Raw genomic sequence first — 20023 nt, forward strand, 5'->3', positions numbered from 1 at the left:
TATGAATATTTCACTGTTTGAATGACTCTAATTTTTCACTTACTGCTCAGGCAGAACTGATTCAAGACAGCACTTCATTTTTTTAAAAAAAATATGCATGGGTTCAAAAGTGCATGCCAACATATGGACATAGAGTAATTCTTTAAAAACTCAGCACTGGAGGCTATGAAGAGCAGATCTTATACAGAAAAGAAAAAGATCAATATAAAGAAAAAATTGTTCCAGATGTAATTGAAGTCATACATTTTTACATGACTTCTGCTATACACCCAATTACTGCTATTTATCAAACAGCAGACAACATTGAACCTGGCAGCATAAAAAACAAATTTTACTAAGTTAGGAAAAAAATAAAAAAAAAAGTAAAAAATCATCAGAAAGGGAAGGAAAAAAGATACAAATAATAAATAATTCAATATTCCTGAGGAAAGCTCTTGCAGAAAAGGCCTGACTGATTCAAACATCAGACGTGAGGCTGACAAGAGATATATCGATTTAGACAATTCTATCATTATTATTCCAGCCTGAGTCCTTCAGAAAAGCTGTTCTTTTTGCCCCTGTTTTTATTGCTGTAACTACCAACCTTTCCTCTTCCACCTTCCTCTCTTTGAACTTGGATTCATTATGGCTTTATTCTCAGTCCAGCTATAAAACAGTAAATAGAAATCATGGTTTCATCTATTTGAAATCTAAGTTCAGTTAAAGATACAATGGTGGGAAATATTTGCTTTATGTACATGCTACTTCAATGCTTCCTTTAAATAGGTCAAGTGCTTCTTGAAGCTTCTAATTATAAGAACAGGCCTTCAAATTCAGGATTAAATACATGCAAGATGACAGCACTGCTTATCTCCAATTTAACTTGGCTAAATTCACACCTTTACCAAACTTACCAGTGACTGCCCCTAACTTTATATGTGGAGACAAACTATGTTTTGTACATAAACTTATGTTTTAGTTTGTTTTCTCAGCTTATATAGGACTGGACCACTGTAGTTGTTCTCAAAAAAAAACCCAAAAAAAACCAAACAAAAAACCAAAAACCACAAACAACAGACAAAACAACCAAAACCCAACCCAAAGTCCTTGTAGGTCAATGGAAATCAGTAAAACGAAGCTGTAGAATTACTGGGAAAAAGCATTCCTCCATTAGGCATCTGCAAGCACAACTATTTCTTGGCTGTTCTATGTGTTAATTACAACTAGAGAGGATATGCCACAGAAAATTAGCAGTCTTGCAAAGGCAGAGGTAAACACACAAAACAGGAGCTGCTTAAGGGTCAGGAGAGCAAGTCAATTTTGAAGAAAGATAAAAGAACTGTCATGTATATGATTGCTTATGAAAGAGAAGAGGGCAATCCTGCCTTGTTATCATCAGTTAATTAGGCACTACAGTCAGGCGTGCACACGCTGCAACATTTGCCATGGTAATCAAATGTATTATTCAAATGGGAAACAAAACAAAAGCAAGGCAACTCTGACAGGGGAGAATGCAATCTGCCCACACAAAGGTGCTGAATTAACTTCAGCTGGTGAAAGGAAGCTCAGGAAGATGTTACATCAACTTTCTCCAACCACACTGCCTTGAAATTCAGAGTACAATTCTGCTTCTAAAGAAAATACTCTTTTCCAAATTTGATTCACATGTGAGGTGATGACCTTTGCAAGCAGAGACAAGGGTAATGAAAAGCAATTGATAGTGCAGCAGGATTCTGTTATGTCTTTAATATAAATATGACACTGAGACTAACAAATGCACTCTTGACAAAGCATGCAATCTCCTGAGTAAAAAAAAAAGAAAAAAAAAAAAGCAATATACCACATTTTCCCTGTCCTGAGCCATAACTGCAAGGAAAAATAAAACTAATAACTGCTCTGCAAATGATGTGATGACACCATGTGATAACTACCCTGTCTCACTAAGGCTTCTACCACGTTACTGTACAGCCAGTCTTTTTTCAGTTTGTACAAAATGGATGCTTTTGGTGCTATTTTTATTTAACTGGACAGAAGACATCCAATAATAAGTTTGGTACCAAAATTAGGATCTTTGCCAGGGAATGACAGCAAGCTAATGGCTTCTTATGTCTTAATATTAAACTTTTAGACAACATAATTTTCACATCTCATGTTTCCTTTACACGAGATTGGAAAGAAAAATCCCACTGGACTTTTTTCACCCTAAGCAAGCTGTGTGTCCCTAAAGGGTGACTGTATGAAAGGCAAGGGCCCTGCTAGGACTGTGGGAAGGGGGAGCAGGGCACACATCCTCAGGAAAACCTGGGAGAGGAATTCCAATTTCTGAAAGACTAGGAAATAACATCCTTTTTCATGCCCATTTCTACTTCTTCAAACATTTCCCAACTAATATTCTTGCATAACAACTATGGCTTCCTTCTATTCTGCCAAAAAAACCCCAAAAAATACTGGCAATACAACAAAGAAAAATATCTTTGCTGAGTGGGCAGGTACTGACCAACTTCAATGATTAAATTATTCTACAAATATCAGTGAAAGAAGTAATAAAAATACAAAATTATGTAGCAGAGTATTATCTATTATGCTATTATTTTGAAGACAGCTGCCATCAAAAGATATATATCCCTAGTGAAAATCAATGCAAATAGAATTTATCTAACAAATCTGTATTTTTTCCAATGTCTCTCCATTCCAATCCCTCCTTTTCCTGCACAATATTCTCAGTGTTTGACCATCTCAATCAAATACTATAGAAGAAAATAACATGATACAGAAGTCACTGTTCTGATCAAATTAGACTAACATGGATCAATATAAAACCTTAGTGCACCTGCAATCTCAGAGTCTTCAGAGCCCAGGCATTCAGCAATCTGTGAGAAAGAAGTAATATCTGTTTCTTTGACATGGACATTTTCTTTTAGTCAGTCTGTCACTTCCCATTTCAGTTAACAAAATGTTGGATGCAGCTCATCATTGGACAAATATTGCAGTCCTATAGAGTACAAAATGGGAGGAATTGTTTCACACTGAAAATTTAATACAAAAACAGATCTGCAAGGAATGCCACAAACTTTAGAGGACAGAGATACATAAATGTGAAAACATAACACTACATATCCACCTTATTTCTCCATAAACATTTCCAAGAAGGTTTAAAGTTTTTTTTGAAAGAAAAAAAGTAAAATAATGAAAACCATGTAAAACAGGGGGGAAAAAATACAGCAGCACCTTGAGGCAATGTAACTTCCTTGCCTTGCAAACATGCCTTGTTTTTCCTTCTAATCAATGCAAATATTTACAGTGATCAGAGAGTGATGACCTGGCTACTAAATGAGTTAAACATCCATCTTGCTAATACAAACAGGTATGTTCTCATAACCTAGAGATGCAAGCATCTTGTGGTCAATGGACAAAACATCTGGGTTCATGAGAGGTGTGGGGATATAGAAAGAGAACAGCAATCTGCACAAATAACTCCATTTATTCCTCTTTTTACTGCATTTCCAACTCTCAGATTTATGTAGCTGGAATCTGGAGTGAGAATGAAGCAAACAATGCCCCTGCAAGATTCACATTTCACTGTGTGTTGCCCACTTTAAAACTGCACTGCCAGCTGTTTCAGGACTCCCTGAAACCCCCAAGCCCTTTACCAAGGATGAACAGCACCACTCATCCCATCAAAGTCATAAAAACATATGGGAAATTAGGAGCATTCCTTCCACTCAAAAATTGTTGAAACTTGTGACATTAAGACCAAAAAGTGTTCTTTCTTCTTATTCTACCTGGAAGGGGAAATCAAAAAAGAAAGAAAAACAAAGCACTTTTCACTTCTTATCCCATAAGGCACCCACACCCATTACATAGTATAATTTGTCAGACTTTGCTTTGTATCCACTCAAACTTATTCTGATTTCTGCTTCAGTGTGAAACTCCTTACACTACACCTAAAGAAGCAGTGAAATTTAAGAGCAATACACAAAAATATTTTTATTTTAAATAACTCTCATCCTAGAGTGCTTTCCATTTAAAAGAACTCTTTAGTTGTAATGGAACTCAGTCTGTAAGTGTTCCACACAAGAGAAAATGTGTCTTAAGTAGCAGAAAATCACTGATAGCATATACAAACATCTACCAATAGAGCTGGGCTTCCCTATCTGCATAATTCACAAATGTTAATTAAAACTCTGCAGAAGATCTTCAAGTATAATGCCTGAATTTTTAGATTAGGTGAACTTGAAAAGTTCAAATAGCGCACATCTTACTGATGCACAACATAAAAACTGATTTTTCAAGAATAAGGGTCAACATGGCACTGCAGCATTATTACAAGGAACTCAATTTACTGTTTCAGCCTCTTCATTTTAAGATATTGCAGTTTTATCAATTTTTTTTCCACGCTTTAATTTGTTTGATTATTAGGCAAATACCATATCAAAGCAGTGAGACTAAAGAGAAATTTCATGCTCTTGAACTTCAGTAAGAAATGCCCACCAGCAAGAAAGTGAATACAATGCAATCTCGAATTGCCAAGGCTCATCTCAGCCCCAAAGAGAGCAGGTAGGTGGTGCTTAGGAAAATACAGTTGTCTGGAAAGACTAAGTGCATTATGAGAAGCTTTTCTTTTACAGGACTATTATTTCCTGATTATAATAGCGCCACCTGATATTTTTTCTACATCAGCAGGAAATAACAACACTTCAGGATTTTAAAAATCTCTCTGAATGTGTAAAATAATTTAAACATATGGTGTTCTGCATTATCTTTCAATGGGATTGTGCTCTGAGTGGGTATGGATATGATTATAGCATTAGCTTTTCCTCTTTTGCATTTAGAACATTTTTCCTCTGCTCATGTTGATAGGGGGAAAAAAAAGTATCCTCAATCCACTAAAATAAATACTTCTGTTATATTCTGTTGCTTCAACAATGAATAAGGCAACCATGCAGGTTTATAATATCAATTCACAGGGTTCTTTCTGCTTCAGTGAACTGTTTCTGAAAGGTTCAGAACAAAGCTACAGGCAGATCGGACAAAGCTGCTGTAACAGGATTTACATTACACTCAAACTGATAAGACCACATCAGAGAACTGCTCAATCTTCAGTACCTTTGCTCAGAGTGGCACCAGGGCTGTGAGGATTTTGGCTCTCAGCACCTGATCACAGCATCTCTATTACACCCACCAGCTTAAACGCTGATCCAATCTCACCTCTGTAGGATAATTTATATTTCCTCTTCTTCCCTTCCACCCTCTTTGTCAAGTGCATTGAGATGGGGATAAAATGGGATCCCAGGAAAGCTACAGCAATATTGAGTTATCTACTGTACTCATGCAGTTATGAAAGGGAGCAAATTACCTACATACTAACATCTACTGAGATCTAAAGTAATTAAAATATTCTATATTCAGATCATTAGTTGACACTTCTGGGTGGAAGGAGGGAGATGGCATCCCAAGGGAAAGCAAACATAATGCTCAATAAGTAATTAATTAAATACCACCAGATGAAGTCACTGCCCTGGATTTTTTACAAGCAATGAGTTTCTTAGCTACATTCACATTTCTGAACATGTTTCTGCTTCAAGTAACTGCAACATTTCAGGTTTTTCCTTCCTTCTCCCTTAACCACCTTTATCTCTGCAGCCCACACTGATTATGCCAGGTTACCTCAAAGAATTCTGCTTTCCTTTTTGCTACTGAGCACTCAATAAACATTCAAATAGAAAACATTTGTGCACAACAATAAAATGAAAGCTTTAATTAAAGCACAAAAGCAAACATCACAGCATTTACAGAATGTAAAGCTGCCATCCTAGAGATTCCCAGTTACCTGCTAGTGAGGATTCCCTCAAAGTTCCTGGCTCAGTGCAGTACCTAACACAGATTCTGTGCATCACCACCACGAGCAGTCCCTGGTTACACCTTTTCTGGCAGCCAGAACTGTTCACAATCCAGCCTTTCCCACTTAAACCATAGTAATAGTCGTGCAACAGTTCAAAAACAAGAACAGCAATTAAAATGCACATTGCTTTTTATGCTACAAGCACAATGGCTGGACTCACCAGGGAGGCAGGATGGAAACTGCTCTGCGCCAGCTCCGCATGGATTCCTGCTGCCACCGAGTGCTGCTTGCCCGAGCATTGTGCACTGCACTCCTGAGATCAGCCACAACTTTGGGGCTCTTATTACCTCAAACCTTGGCTTTCAGAAGCACATTTTCTTCCCAGAATGAGACAAACCCTGAAACAGAACTGATTTGCGATCTGCAGAACTCCTGACTCAGCAGGACGAAAAGCAAAGGAAAGGAACATCTTTACCAAAGGTTGTAGGAATAAAGTGTCTATAGCAACTTTGCTTATTGGAATGGAAAAAATACCAAACCAAATACACAAAATGTTAGTAATTTGAGCACCTCACTAAAAGGACACTCCAGCACCCAAAATTAAGACAGTGACATAGTGGAATATTTACAGCAGTCTGTAACTAATGGCTAAACCAGCATATTGTTCACCTACAGCCTGAGAGTGAAAGCTTCCTTTCACAAGAAATAACAAATTTTAAGAATGTGATGCCCACATAAGCAATGCAACTCTGCACCACGTTGTTTAATTCCTGATGTTTGGTTACAAAGAAAAGAGGAACGTTCTCAAACCTGTAGGGAAGGTGCTACTGCCTCAGAAGAAGGTTTTAGTGGCTGTGTTCCTGAAAATGTGCACACTTGTTCTGAGCAACTTCCACTTCAGCTGTAAACTTTGCCTTGGCTGTATGTTCTTTGGCAACACCTGGTGGAATTTGGATAAAACTACAATAATATTGTAAAATAAAAGTTATGGCAACTCCTGGACTTTTTGTCTTAATTCTTCTGAAGAAGTTACTTAAAACTGTTCAAAAAATGCAAACTTCAAGTTAAGAGGAAACAGTTTCTTGGGTTCCACAAAACATCAATAGGTATTTTTATAATAACAAATTCCATATTAAGAAAGTTACAATATCTAGCTTTGATCTTGAGGTTAGTAATCAACTTGTTTTGCACTATTATAAGGAAAAAAGAACAAATAAAATTTTAAAATGCCTTCTACTTAATGTAACCCAGAAAAAGTTAAAAGATTTCATGTTTACAAAAACTTAACTATCACTCATAGCAACAAATTGAAAAAACTGCCATATCTGCACAAAAAAAAAAAAAAATGCAATGATATAAGGCACATGGTTTAAAAACACATTATAAGAAGAAGTGTCTGACCTCATTTTGTCAATGCCTGGGAAAGGTTTGTCCATTTAGTCATTAACAGACAGAAGTCATTCCAACTGAACTGCTTGTGGCACAGACCTCCTAAAATTATCATCCATCAAAAACTTTTCACGTGGTGGGAAGGAGGCTTCTCCTCCAAGTGATAGTACAGGGAATATTCAGCATAATATGACACAGGGGCTGTCAAATTAGTCTCATTAGAAATGCTGTAATTAACAGAAGGGAGCCCAATGTACTTATCACAGCCAGCCACTTGTATTCAAATCATGCTGAAGAGTTCTGAGGGCCCAGAAACAGATTTCTTGTTTTTCTTTATCTTTGTTCCACTATCAAAGCATTAAAAGCCAGCAGCATTTTACCCCAAGAAGAATGTTAAAAGAGAATGTGTTCTCTTTCTCTTTATACAGCCTAGTAATAAATTAATGAAGAAATCTACTGACACAGGTGAAATTATCTTTTATAGAATTTCAACTTTTTAAAACCTAGGTTAAAAGTAGACATGGTGCTAAGAAATCAATGTTCTGATGACCAGGTTTTTTTTGGGTTTTTTTTGTGGTACCAATCTCTTCTATTGAAAACAATTTTACATTCTTACATTTGGAAATGCAACTATCTCCGTTGCAAATTGGCTGTGAGATGTCAAACATTTTTGCCAAGCAATGTTCAGAGAGAGTGTGGAATTACTTTACATCTGTGAGATACCTCATAGATCACTGCCCATTGTTCCAACCTGTCTCTAATACATTCATTTTACAAACAGATATAATGCTGCAGGTTGAAAGCTAAGCCAAGATGAGGTGCATGTCAATATGTTATTAAAATATCACCATGGCAAGGAGTTTAGATGTAAAGCAATTAAGCACAGAAGTAACACTATCCATCTAAAAATTAGGATCCAAACGTTAAATTAGGACCTAAACTTCAAAGAACAAGCCTCCTTTCAGTTTCTCCAAAGCCATTCACCTGAGCACTGTAGAGCATTTAGCAGTAATTAAGGAACTGAACTTCCAACAGGTCTGGAGAAGAGGAGGGATCACTTAACCTGCCACTGACATGCAGCCACCTTTTAGGTGAAGCACAGGTGCACCAGGACATCCTAAAACTGCTTTTGAAAGAAAAGGAAGGGAACAGTCTGTATCGTGTTAAAAAATAATAATAATAATAATAAAATTATCTAAGTTACAACTTTAGTGTCAAGTTGTGGTGTTTCATAACCAGGAGCAGATGTGATTTCAGCATCCTGTGGTTACTAAGAACCTGAAGTAAAACTTCCTGCATGTTTTCTATTCTGTTGGAAAACTTGCAAAGCTGTCTTTAGCAATGATGCTTTAATGACTCAAGACAAGAGCAGACTGGCTTCAGCTTTGTGTCTCATACTGCAAACTCTGTGTGTGCTGAAGACACAGCCCAGTCTTCATGACTGCACATTTCCACATTTCTCATAGTAGAAAGATAATTCTCTAAATTCTGCAGCTCAGAATTGTACACATCTGAGGGAAACACATTTTTCATTTAATAAATTTGGGACTTTTTGTTCTCATTTTAACTACTTTTAGGGGCATTTAACAGAACAATTATAAACAAGATGTTGCAGTTTTGATCATGCACATCTTTCATTTACTTTAGAGCTGCTGCCAGGAAAAGGGAGAAAGGTAGTAGACAAAAGGTCCAGCAGCTGAAATAACAGATTCAATTCCTTTAAATGCATTTACAGGCTCTAAAAGCCATGTTATAGTATCTTCCCCAAACCATTCAGTTTCTGCTAGATTTAGCACTTTTGTCCCTTTGTATTCGCAGGCTTCACATAGCTTCTCCCAGGCTGGCAGGCCAACATATTAGAAATAAAATGCAATTCTGGTATCTGACACTTCAATTTAGCTTCTTCAGTAGCAAAGATCATCAACTGCACTGCTTTCTCCCATGACAGAAGATCACCTAAATATCACTTAACTGATGTGAGCTCTGTTGGTAATGCATACACTGTCTTCCCACTACATTACCACCATGCTGCCTAGAACAAAAATCAATTTTTAATTGACTGGATTATTTGAGGAATGTGGCCCATCCACTGTGCACTGCTGATAGATTCTCCAAGTTTTCCTGTCAGCTAAGACTGTAAAATTTCAAGCAACTTCAATACAGTAATTCAGGGATTTATCCAGAAGCCATGTGAACAGAACAATATCAGTTTTTTTTCAGTACTACCCCTCCATTATTCTCTCTCCTGGCTAGGCAAGTGAGGACTATAAACTGCAGCACAAATGAAAAAATAAACCGACAGAGGAAAAATGGTGAGTTTTTCATTGAAATGAAAACCATGCAGAGAATCCAAATGAATAAAGAACACATAGAACTGGAGAGGATTTGAAAAACTCCTTTCAAGGCATGGAAAGTCAGACAACAGGTTACACTCCAGAGTATCAGACCTGCAAGATGCAATTCCTGGGCCCAGCAGCAGCCAGAGCAGGATTTCTCAGCCAAGTGCCACTCCTGCTTTTTTCAGTAATCACTGCTGCTGAGATACACACCCAGGCACAGTTAAGGCACAGGGCTGACATGGAAAAGTAACATTGCACAGATGAAAACAAGGTGGTCAGGGGGTATAAAACACTCAACACTTCACCAGTAAATATTGCAGTAAGCAATTTTACAAAGCACAGCATAAACTGTTCGCTGGCTGGTGCAGAGACCATAAAAATCTCAGCCACTTCCACAAGTTTTCTGAAAAATATATAATTTTCTTAATTTTTAGCTCTGTTTCTTGCTGCTGAAACAAAAGACAACTGCACTGATGTCCTAAACAGAAAATTCTAGTCTTGCACCACAACCCTTTCCAGCACAGTCAACTGCCAAAACTCTGCACTGCATTCACATTAGTTTCAATTGATTCTGAGCAATGTCAAAAACCAGCACAGCTACAGAAATTTAAATTAAAAATACTGCTATGTGGCCAGGACAGATCCATATAAGAGATATGTATGGCTTCCTATGTTTCTGATTCTCATTTCACAAACATCCAAAATACACATTTTTCTTTAAGCACATGTATTAGGGCTGGACTAAGTGTTGGATTACCTGCAGTAAAAATCTGTGCAAATTACCCATGGTCAGGGTTCTATCCATAAACACACAGATCAGAGGGGTTTGTGCTGGCTTTTAAAGCTGAGAGAAGACACAAATCCCTGATCCTGCATAAAGTCAGAGTGATACATAAAGCAAGGCTGGATTTGGGTTAGACCTGTCAGGACAAGGTGAGCCTGGTGAAGTTTCTCTCAGATCAGCACCCTGCACCCTGTTAGCCTGACACTTCTGAGGCACTGCAGAAAACTTCTCTTCCACTTTAATAACAACAACAAACTTTGGTATTTTTTCAGAGCACAATCCACTTTCATGCTTCTCCACGAGCCCCTGAAGTAGACAAGAACAAAAAAAAATCCATTTCAATATTTCTGTTGGGTTTTTCCCCTCATTATGTGGGCAATTTTTTTTTTTTTTTTATTCTGGTGTTTCATGGCAGTAACGCGCCCAAAACTTAACTAGATGTTAGATAAAAACAAGCCACCTGTAAATATGTAAATTATTCCAGGTCTCTGAATATTTCAGTAATTGTCCATCATTACTCCAAACTAAGTGTACATTTAAAACTAAATTTATGCTTTGAAACAAGATGAAAGCATGATTAAAATTACTTTAGAATACCAATTAAAAATTAGAGTAGACCTTTCCACCTTATCTTTTGGAATCAGGACTATGGTTTTTCAGCAATAACCATCTACACTTACACAGTACATTCTCTCTATTAATCCTATTTTACATGTAAAGAAAGAAAGTATAGGGTGAAATCAAAACTGCAAAGATTACTTAAATTTTTGTATTAAATAATACTTGCTGTAGATGAATTGCTTGCTCTAAAGGATGCACCATCTAAATAATGCCCTCATGTGTAAAACTTGGCAGTCATCTCCTGAAATATCTAAGAAAACAGATTTCCCCAAAGAGAAAGAAAGCAGAATAAAGATTTTACTAGAAGCAAGAAGTCCTGGTATTTTGGTCTTAGGAGTTTACCTTTGGAACTTCTTGTGTTCCCACTCAACTTCAGCAAGAGTACAAGAGTTCTGCCTTGGCAGCAGTTTCAGATAAAAAGCAGCCCCTCAGTGAGGGCTGAAATCCAGGCAGGTTTGGGTATTATTGCTGCAATACTTAGAGGAAAACAAGAGTCTAAAGGTTGCTTCAAATGGAAACTCTTCAGATTAAATCTGAATTTTAAAATCAAATTTATCTTCTTTTAAAGTTGGCAGGTGCATACCTTAACACTTTGTCACCTCAGCTCAATTACCCCAAACAAGGAAACAAAATTTCATTAAGTTCAGTCTTAGCCAATAACAAAGCTATTATTGTACTTATTCCCTGAAAATCAAGCAGATTATTCTGGTTAGCTGATTATCTGTTTCTGAAGATTTGTCCATCATTGGACAACAACCCAGTAACTGCAATATTTAAAAAACACTGTGTATATACAATAGACAATGTAAATAATACACTGATATATATACTATATAGTATTATTTATATATATATATAACTAGAATAATACATATTTCTATAATACTTAAAACCAACTAGAATTTTGGAATTCGGAATTTTGGTTTTTATCTGTGTAGGATTTGCTGTCTTCAGAAATCCATTAATAAATAACCCATGCTTTGGTCAGCTGTCTTCTAATTTTTACTCAGTTCTTCCTAAAGCATCTTTTCCTGACTCGTTTGTAGGTAACAGGATGGACTGCAAAACTCCCTCCAGTGTTCCCAAATCCTCAATGTTGCACAGAGAAAATTCTGAAGACATTTATGTCAGCTGTTAACAGAATCTTCCACGCCATTCTGCAGCTACATGTCTTTGTTCTTATGTATGAAACTTCTATTTTACAGTTTTCTAAAATGCTACTTCAAACAAGTAATGATGGAAAACAGTATCTGCCTCTGGCTACTTGCAGGCTTTTTATCTCATAAACAGAGATTCCTTCGACCTATTTTACTTCTATCCTATTTAACTGTTTCTGATAGCAAGTTTATGTCCATCCTTGGTTTACAGAGCTCTAATCCCTTCCTAACACTGAAAATATTTTTCTTTAGTTACAGTTCCTAGCATCAAGAGTTCCTCTCCTCTCATAATCCTAATGCTTCATGCCATAAACCCTTATGAATTTAATTTAGGTATATCTGCTGGTAAAAATATTTAGTATAGCTCCAACATTTCTGCTTCTCCATTTCAAACATTCATTTAATAAAGCAAGTCTATTAATCTGATGAATGCTAAGTACAGGACAATGTGCAGATACCTAATTTTACCCAGAGGGAAACAAAACAATTTCCAAAAAGCCATCACTTACTACAGCTCTCTGTTGATATTTCAGGAATGTATTTGTCCCTTGGATATATTCAGAAAGCATTCTACAAGCCTACAAATGCATCTTTTTAATAACAGCACCACATAATTCTTCACTGCTACACAGAGATGAAAAAGTGCAAATGTTTTATCTATCCCCAAAACAAAGGTAATAAGCCTTTGTCTCTGCTTTTTTTTTTTTTTTGTGGTGCTTTAAGCATTTACCTTAATGAGCTTTGTTTCTCTGTACCTCTGGAGAATAGTATTCTGCCCAACAAAACAATTTATTGCCCAGAATGTTACTACTGCTGATAAAATCTTAGCTCCTCCAATACTTCTGCCTTGACAGCTAATACCCTAATGTTTCATTTACAGCTGAACAAAGCAGCTTATCTCTGCTAAAAGGGGAATTAGTTAGTAGTAAGAAATAATTTCAATCATCTGTTCTGCTTCCCAAGTAAAGTGATGACTTGGGCATTCTTGCCTCTATCTGATGACAGGTGTGTTGCAGTTCTTGGAATACAGAACAGGTCTGTCACATAAGCTTTGTAATTCCTATAATGCAGCTACACGGATTAGGGAAGAGTCAGGTCTTGGCTGTCAAAAAAATCTGCAATCAGCAGAGTGTGGCAGCCAGCACTTGTACTTTACAGTTAGGGCACGGACTCCAGGGAAAAAAATCAGTTCTGATCAATAAACAGCTTCATTTTCTATTGCAACTCTACGGAATATTCCAACAGGTTCATGCATATGTGAAATTCTCTATAATAGCTGAATAGGTTTTGTTGACAAATGAGGCTTTATGGCCTGTGCTTTGCAAAAATGGCTTTATCACCTTACTGACTAACTACCTAATTATTTCTATCCCCAGGAATGAAAATCTATGAGGATTTTATCTACATATCACACACAGCAAAGCAGCTGAGGGATTCCTCTCTAGAGTAGCTGATATATACTTGGAAGCCTCTGTGGCAAAGGACTGATTTTTTCTTGATGTCTGAGTGACCTTATTTTCCCAACAGCAGTTTTTTTTATGCTGATAGATAATAAGGTCACCTGAATACTTCAGGGAAAGCAGCATAACATTTGCCCACGGTGTATTTTCTCTGTACTAATATTTTCTGTGAGTAATCATTTATTTTGCACTGAGTTTAAAAACATTACAGAAGTGATTAGAACCATAGTGCCATTCTTGAGTTCTCCAATATTTGGTTCTTCAATTAGACAACATAATTAATGAGAGCATGAGAATTCATAGCTAAGTTTTTAAATTCAGTATCAGTTTAATCAGAAAAAAAAAAAATTATGGATTGCAGATGGCACTGGTAAAAAAGAGTTGCAGTTGGAGATGAAAGGGTATTTTATTAAAAATATCAACACATCATTTTCTCTTGCAATCATGCTAAATTAAGTTGGTATAAGAAAGAGGCACTGTCATGTTGCAGGCTGCTATGAAATCTTTCACTCAGAACTGTGTGTCCTAGTGGAGTTCCAGTGGATTTTAAATTAATTGCACCTTCTTTTCTAAGTTTCTTTGTAATGCTGCCTCATATTCTTACTTCTCAATCACAACTGTTATAAATCCCTTTTAAAATTAAATTAAAATACACATGGCAGTTACACTAGCACTATAAAGGTGTCCAACATCTGCCATGAGCTGTCTAACATCCAGCTCTTTGTGCAACAGGCATTTTACTGAACCACTTGGTGTGTTCTTAACCAGCACTCCAGAGATGCCAGACCAACCCAGCATTATTTCTATTCATGCCTTAATCCAGGCACCTGATCAAACTTCATATGGCTAAAAGGTCACTCTGCTCCTCTGCTATGAGAGATTACTTCATTCTACTTTTATGTTGTTATAAAAAAAACTGAATGGCCTGAGCAGCCCTTTCTACTGAGGGATGTATTTCTCAAAACAAGAAAAAGCAAGAGATATCACAGAGGATAATGTTACATGCTTATTTACTCAAAAAGCCATTTACTAAAATCTGAATTTGTACTTTAACTGAGCTTAACAATGAAAATCTTAAATGCTTGCTTGGCTGCTGCACAACATGGCAAATTCTGCATGACTGCCTGAGGGAAAGTTGATTAATCAAAAGGTTGGGATCAGAAATGAACAATCATTTCACACATATTTATGCAGAAACCCAATAGTACTCAATTAAATGCTGCTAAAATCCAGAAATGTGAATTATTCCACTTATCACTAGACTATAGCTGTCCTGAGCTGCAAAAAGAGCACCCAGGCACAATGGTTCAAAAGGTGACACTGTAGGAACGTGGCTGGCAGAGGATTTCCTGCTGAAAGAGTCAGCTGCAGGAAGCCAGTCAGGGTGCAAAATAATCAAGATTTCTTGTCCACAGCATTGCATTCTATCAGCATGTAACATTCAGCTAAGATAACTACAGACCAAACTGCTTGCTACCAATCTTATCGGTCACTTCTTTATTTTTTTCCACCTCATCATACATTGCACATTGTGTGAGCTGCATTTCCAATAAACCTTCCCCTGAAATAGGGTAACTTTGAGCAGCATGCACTTTTTTTATATATAGCATACAAACTATGATTCCTTTATTGCATAAATTGACACAGAACCTGAGAAAACACAAGGTTTAGGAAAAGCAGCACTATCCCCAGATATAGTAATGTGAATTACTGAATGTTGCTGAAAAAACACAGACTTCTTATTTTTCACTGACAAATTTAGCTGGTTAATCCTATCAGCTGCAGGGATTTTGGCAGTTGAGAATGCCAGAGCATCTGTGACTTTGACTTTTCTTGGAAAGAAAGCAGAGCTGGAAGATAACTCCTGAGTCAGGGACTTGAGTCACCTGCTAGGAAGCCACATGATGTAATTTTTCTTAAGGGCAGAAATTCCTTCTCAAAATTTGATAAGTGTTTGACCTCCCCTGGCCCATGCTCAAACTGGAATCCTGTTTCAGGAACTCCCTGATGTGACTATTTAAAGGTTCTTTTACATGTCTCTATAAATTGTTATGGCCAGCACGTACCTCTTGAGCTAAAAACACCATCCACGTCCTGTCCTACTCTCAAGCAGCTACAGAGAGGAGCATTTCCCACTTCTCAGCATTTCCCTTGGCTTCACTAACCATGCTCAGCTCTTTTCCAACATGATCAGCTCCCATTTTTCCCCCTCCCAGCGTGTCCCTGCACCTATTCCATTTTATGTCCATCTGTCATCACCCAGCAGCACCATCTGGTTCACAGGAGACACCACATGAACCTGTAAGCCTTGGATATCCATTAGTTGTGTGCTTGAGTTTGGGATAGAGAATCCATAACATTGGCATTGCTGCTTTGGAGCTATTATAGTATTTAAAAATACCTCGGACACAAAGTCAAGCACAAACCACCAGATCAATAAGCTATGTTTGAAATTAGGCTGTGTGACCTGTTCACACAAAACCAGTAGCTCTTAAATGTTCCAGTTTGTTACAGAGTAGGTTTTTTTTCAGTAAGCTCTGCCTTTAAGTACTATAATTTAAGAATTTTGCTAGTAGTAAGAAATAAACACAAATATCTATCATTTTACTGTCAGGGTCTGTGATTACACTATACAAAGACTGCTTAAATAATTGGAGAACATTCTTTTAAGCTTTTGTTCACACCTATATGTTATGTCTGGAGAGCTATTTGCTCACTTTGGCTTATTTTATTTCTAAATAACTCTCTATTATCATGGCCAGCAGTAATAGAAAACATTTTTTTTTAAATGAATACATGGGAGTTTCTTGAGATTTTTTACTTTTTGCTATTTTACAACAGACTGCAATGCATATTAGAATAAGGGTGTCTTTGTTAGGTGGCCACTTTGGGATGAAAGTGTCAGAACATATAGGATAGGAGAAGAACATGACAAAAAGAGAAAGCATTTTGTTGGATTAATCAATGACAAAGATTCCCTAATACTGTACCCCCACCCCACCACCACCATCACAGTTCTGGAAAGTAATGGAGAGAGAGCTGAAATAATGTAGGACTCTTTACTCACTATGGACTATGTACTGCCTGGTCCTGGCTGAACACTACAGGATATGGAGATGTCTCCTGAGTGTGAGCTCATCAAAAATGTGCACCTGCTGCTGTGAGTGCAAGGGCTTATACTGTCATCATCTTCTTCTCCTAGCAAAAGATAGAATTGGGAGATTTAGCACCTGAGGTCAGGTCCTCAAGGGGAGCAACTTCAACTGAGCTGTAAGCACAAAAGTGAAAGATCTGGTGTTTGGACTGTATAAAATGTTGTCAAAATATACTGCTAGACCAAACTGACATGGAGTTTGTGGTCTAACAACTCTTTCAAAAAATTCAGTGGGATTTTTATCACTTCAACAATTTCACATTTTTGGTACTTCCAGAAAATATTTACATTGCCTGCATATATTTTGACCAATGATGTATTTATAATAAATCCATAAATAAATATAGCTTGTATATGAGCAACATGATCCACAAATACATCTCATTTACTAGTATGAAACCACAAACTTTCAAACACTTTTAGCTCACTGCATTATTTAGGAAGGATATGTGTGAGTCTGTTTAATTGGTGTTCCTTACATGTCAATTAATGTAAGCATGCAAGTTAATGCAAAATGAAAAGTCATTGTTAAATAAGATGTGCCTGAAAGAAAAAAAAGTAAAAATCTCCTTGCATTTCAAAATAACTTAGTTATAAGCATGATTTATAAGTTGACACAATAATTAACTCAGTCAGAAATAGAGTATCACTGAGCATGCTTAGTGTAAAGATCTCTATAAAATATGTGTATTTTACACTATATACACACATACACAGTTATTTTTAAATGCAAAAAATATACAGATAAGTTCTGTAAAAATAAACAGAAATACATAAATGTATGTACAAGGTACTCAAAGAAATTTTAACACTGCAATTTGAAATTTAAAAGATTACCAGATAAATTTGCCCTCCAAGTTTACTACATGATCTTACAGATGACTTATGAAATACATAAACTATGAAAAATATTAGTAATTACAGACATCTGTCATGTGAAACACAACCCTGATGTCAAGCTAGTCAAGCAGATTGAGGCTGCATGCTCAGCTCATATTTTACTCAGTCACAGCACACTTTAAAGAGTACAACCAATTTTATTAGATATTATCGTATCTAGCGACTGAAATTTTATTTTACTGATAACTAATGCTAAGCAATGTGGCTTCATAATGCAAGATGTACTGAAAAAATATATAAATAATAAATAAAATACTGGGAAGACAGATATCAAATATTCCACAGTACAAAGTCCCTTTCTAGTGTTTTTAAGGCAGGTTGCCTTCCCCACCACTCCTCTTACTTGCCAGTCACTTTAGCTGAGCAAAGTACTCTCAAATCCACCCAAACAGAGACTCCTGGCCTTCAGGAAAACTTCCTTTTTTTGCTGATCTGCTGAGCCCTTAGCAGCTCCAAATCTACTTATGCATTTTTAACCCCCAGCTCTACAGCCTCCTTTTCAGCCAGTTCTGGGTACCTTCCATTCTCTCCTGATTTCAGCAGAAGGACCTTCAATTCAGCTTCTGACAGCTTGGCTCAGCAGTTTGCACGGGCAAGACAGAGTCAGTAACATCCTGACCAGCTCTGAAAGCCAGGGCACAATGTCATAGGCATTTTCTGAACATGTGCAGCTTCAGAGAATCACCTGGGATTGGGTTGGGTTGGAAGGGAGCTTAAAGCTCATCCCATCCCACCCCCTGTCATGGGCAGACACCCTCCACTGTCCCAGGCTGTTCCAAGCCCTGTCCAACCTGGCCTTGGACACTTCCAGGGATCCAGGGGCAGCCCCTGCTGGACTTCTTCCTAAAATCTAACCTGGCCCTGCACTCTGACAGTTCCAATCCATTGCCCTGGCCCATGACCTGTGCCCTTGCCTAGACTCAGTGATATCCCAGGGTTTTCATGCACATCAGTGAGATGTTAGAGCTGAGCAGACCAGAATGCCACACAGAGCTCCCTAGTCTGGTTTCCAGACCCATTCAATCTTTGCAGTGCCCTGAAAAGGTCCTTAAGGGCAATCCCCAGGACCTTAGCATGAAGAGCAGGTGACTGCACACAGGTCAGAGTGCATCAGCACTGCCAGCATTCAATCACTACTGATGGAGCTCAAATTAAACTCTGGAAGGTGAAAAGCTCTGTAACTTACAACTTTTTCCTTACTGAACAACTTCATCACAATTATTACTCCAAGAAAATAAGTAAAAACGTTACAAATAGTATTTATAATCTTCTATTAACTATTAGAATCTAGATATTCTTCAAAATAATAGTTAGTTTTTTATCCCAGTTTCTAAGATTGAATAGATCATACATGGAATCAATTGAAGAACTGCTATTCGAAGCAGTTATCTTTCTCAAAAATTTTACTTGACATTCTCCAAACTATTAAGGAGAAAGTTGTATCAGAGAAGGATAAAATAGATTATACCATGGGCCTGATTTCCCTTTTTCTTTCTAATAGTTTTTGGCATTCCAAAATCATTTGGCAATATGTTTAACATTTTACATATAAATATGACCAGATCATCATTATGCCAATCTCTATAAACCACACCTATAGTTTGTTTGCAGGTAATATCTTTGCACATTAGATGAATAAACAAAAACTCAAATTCAAAGATCCACACACTGATTTACTTGTCTATGTCAGCAAAGGAACAGAACAGATGATGGAAACAAAACCATCATGGTCTTTTGTAATGGATTAGGGGCAAATACTTGAAAACTGACCAAAACAAGGGTGTGTGTATATAAAGTTAGTCAATGAATGAAAGGTTTTGATTATTGATGAGTAAAATATGAAAGCAGTCCACACTGCTGCATTCAAGGAGCAGCTAAGGTGCAAAGCAGGGTGAAGTGTCATGGGAAGCTCTATTGATGCTTGCTTGGTACCTGGTAGATGAATTCCAGTTCTGCTAATTCCAGCTGGCAGATTGGACTTGGCCAGCACAAGAGCAGGAGAGCTCTGGTGACATGAGCTGAGGGACCATAACCCACAGCACTTGGGATAAAACAATTCACAAATTGTCTGTCACTTGTCTGTCTGCCTCTCATTCTTGAAGAAATCATGCAGAATCCCCAGCTAGAACTACCCACAATTAGTTCCCCTTCTGTGTGCATTTCCTAAAGTCCTCATGATTCAACTTCATGTCAGCACTGTGAGAAGCCACTAACAGTGACAGAAAAGTTCAGAGAACAGTATAAAAACTGACATTAAGATTGGAACACCATTACCTCTGTGATGTAAGTGCTTTATCAAATAAGCCATGGAAATTATGAATTTTCTATACAGATCACATGAGTTACATACTGTAAATTCATTCTGATTCACTACTTATTATCTGCATTTTCTTTAGCA

General features: G+C 37.2%; 1 protein-coding gene across 48 annotated transcripts in view; it reads right to left on the minus strand.

Annotated features, from left to right (window-relative positions):
* RBFOX1 (RNA binding fox-1 homolog 1) overlaps positions 1-20023 on the minus strand; it is a 1017140-nt gene that overhangs the window by 176848 nt on the left and 820269 nt on the right. Inside the window, exon 2 of one of the 48 annotated variants that reach the window (XM_079320769.1) lies at positions 16639-16769. The exons of 45 other annotated variants lie outside the window; for them this stretch is intronic. The gene's annotated coding sequence lies outside the window, so the exon portion shown is untranslated. Of the gene's footprint in view, positions 1-7222; positions 7292-11296; positions 11336-16638; positions 16770-20023 lie in introns of those variants that run through there. 2 more of the 48 variants (XM_079320774.1, XM_079320773.1) reach the window with 2 other exon arrangements.

Source organism: Erithacus rubecula (genome assembly GCF_903797595.1).
Source record: "Erithacus rubecula genome assembly, chromosome: 17".
In the NCBI taxonomy this organism is placed as follows: Eukaryota; Metazoa; Chordata; class Aves; order Passeriformes; family Muscicapidae; genus Erithacus; species Erithacus rubecula.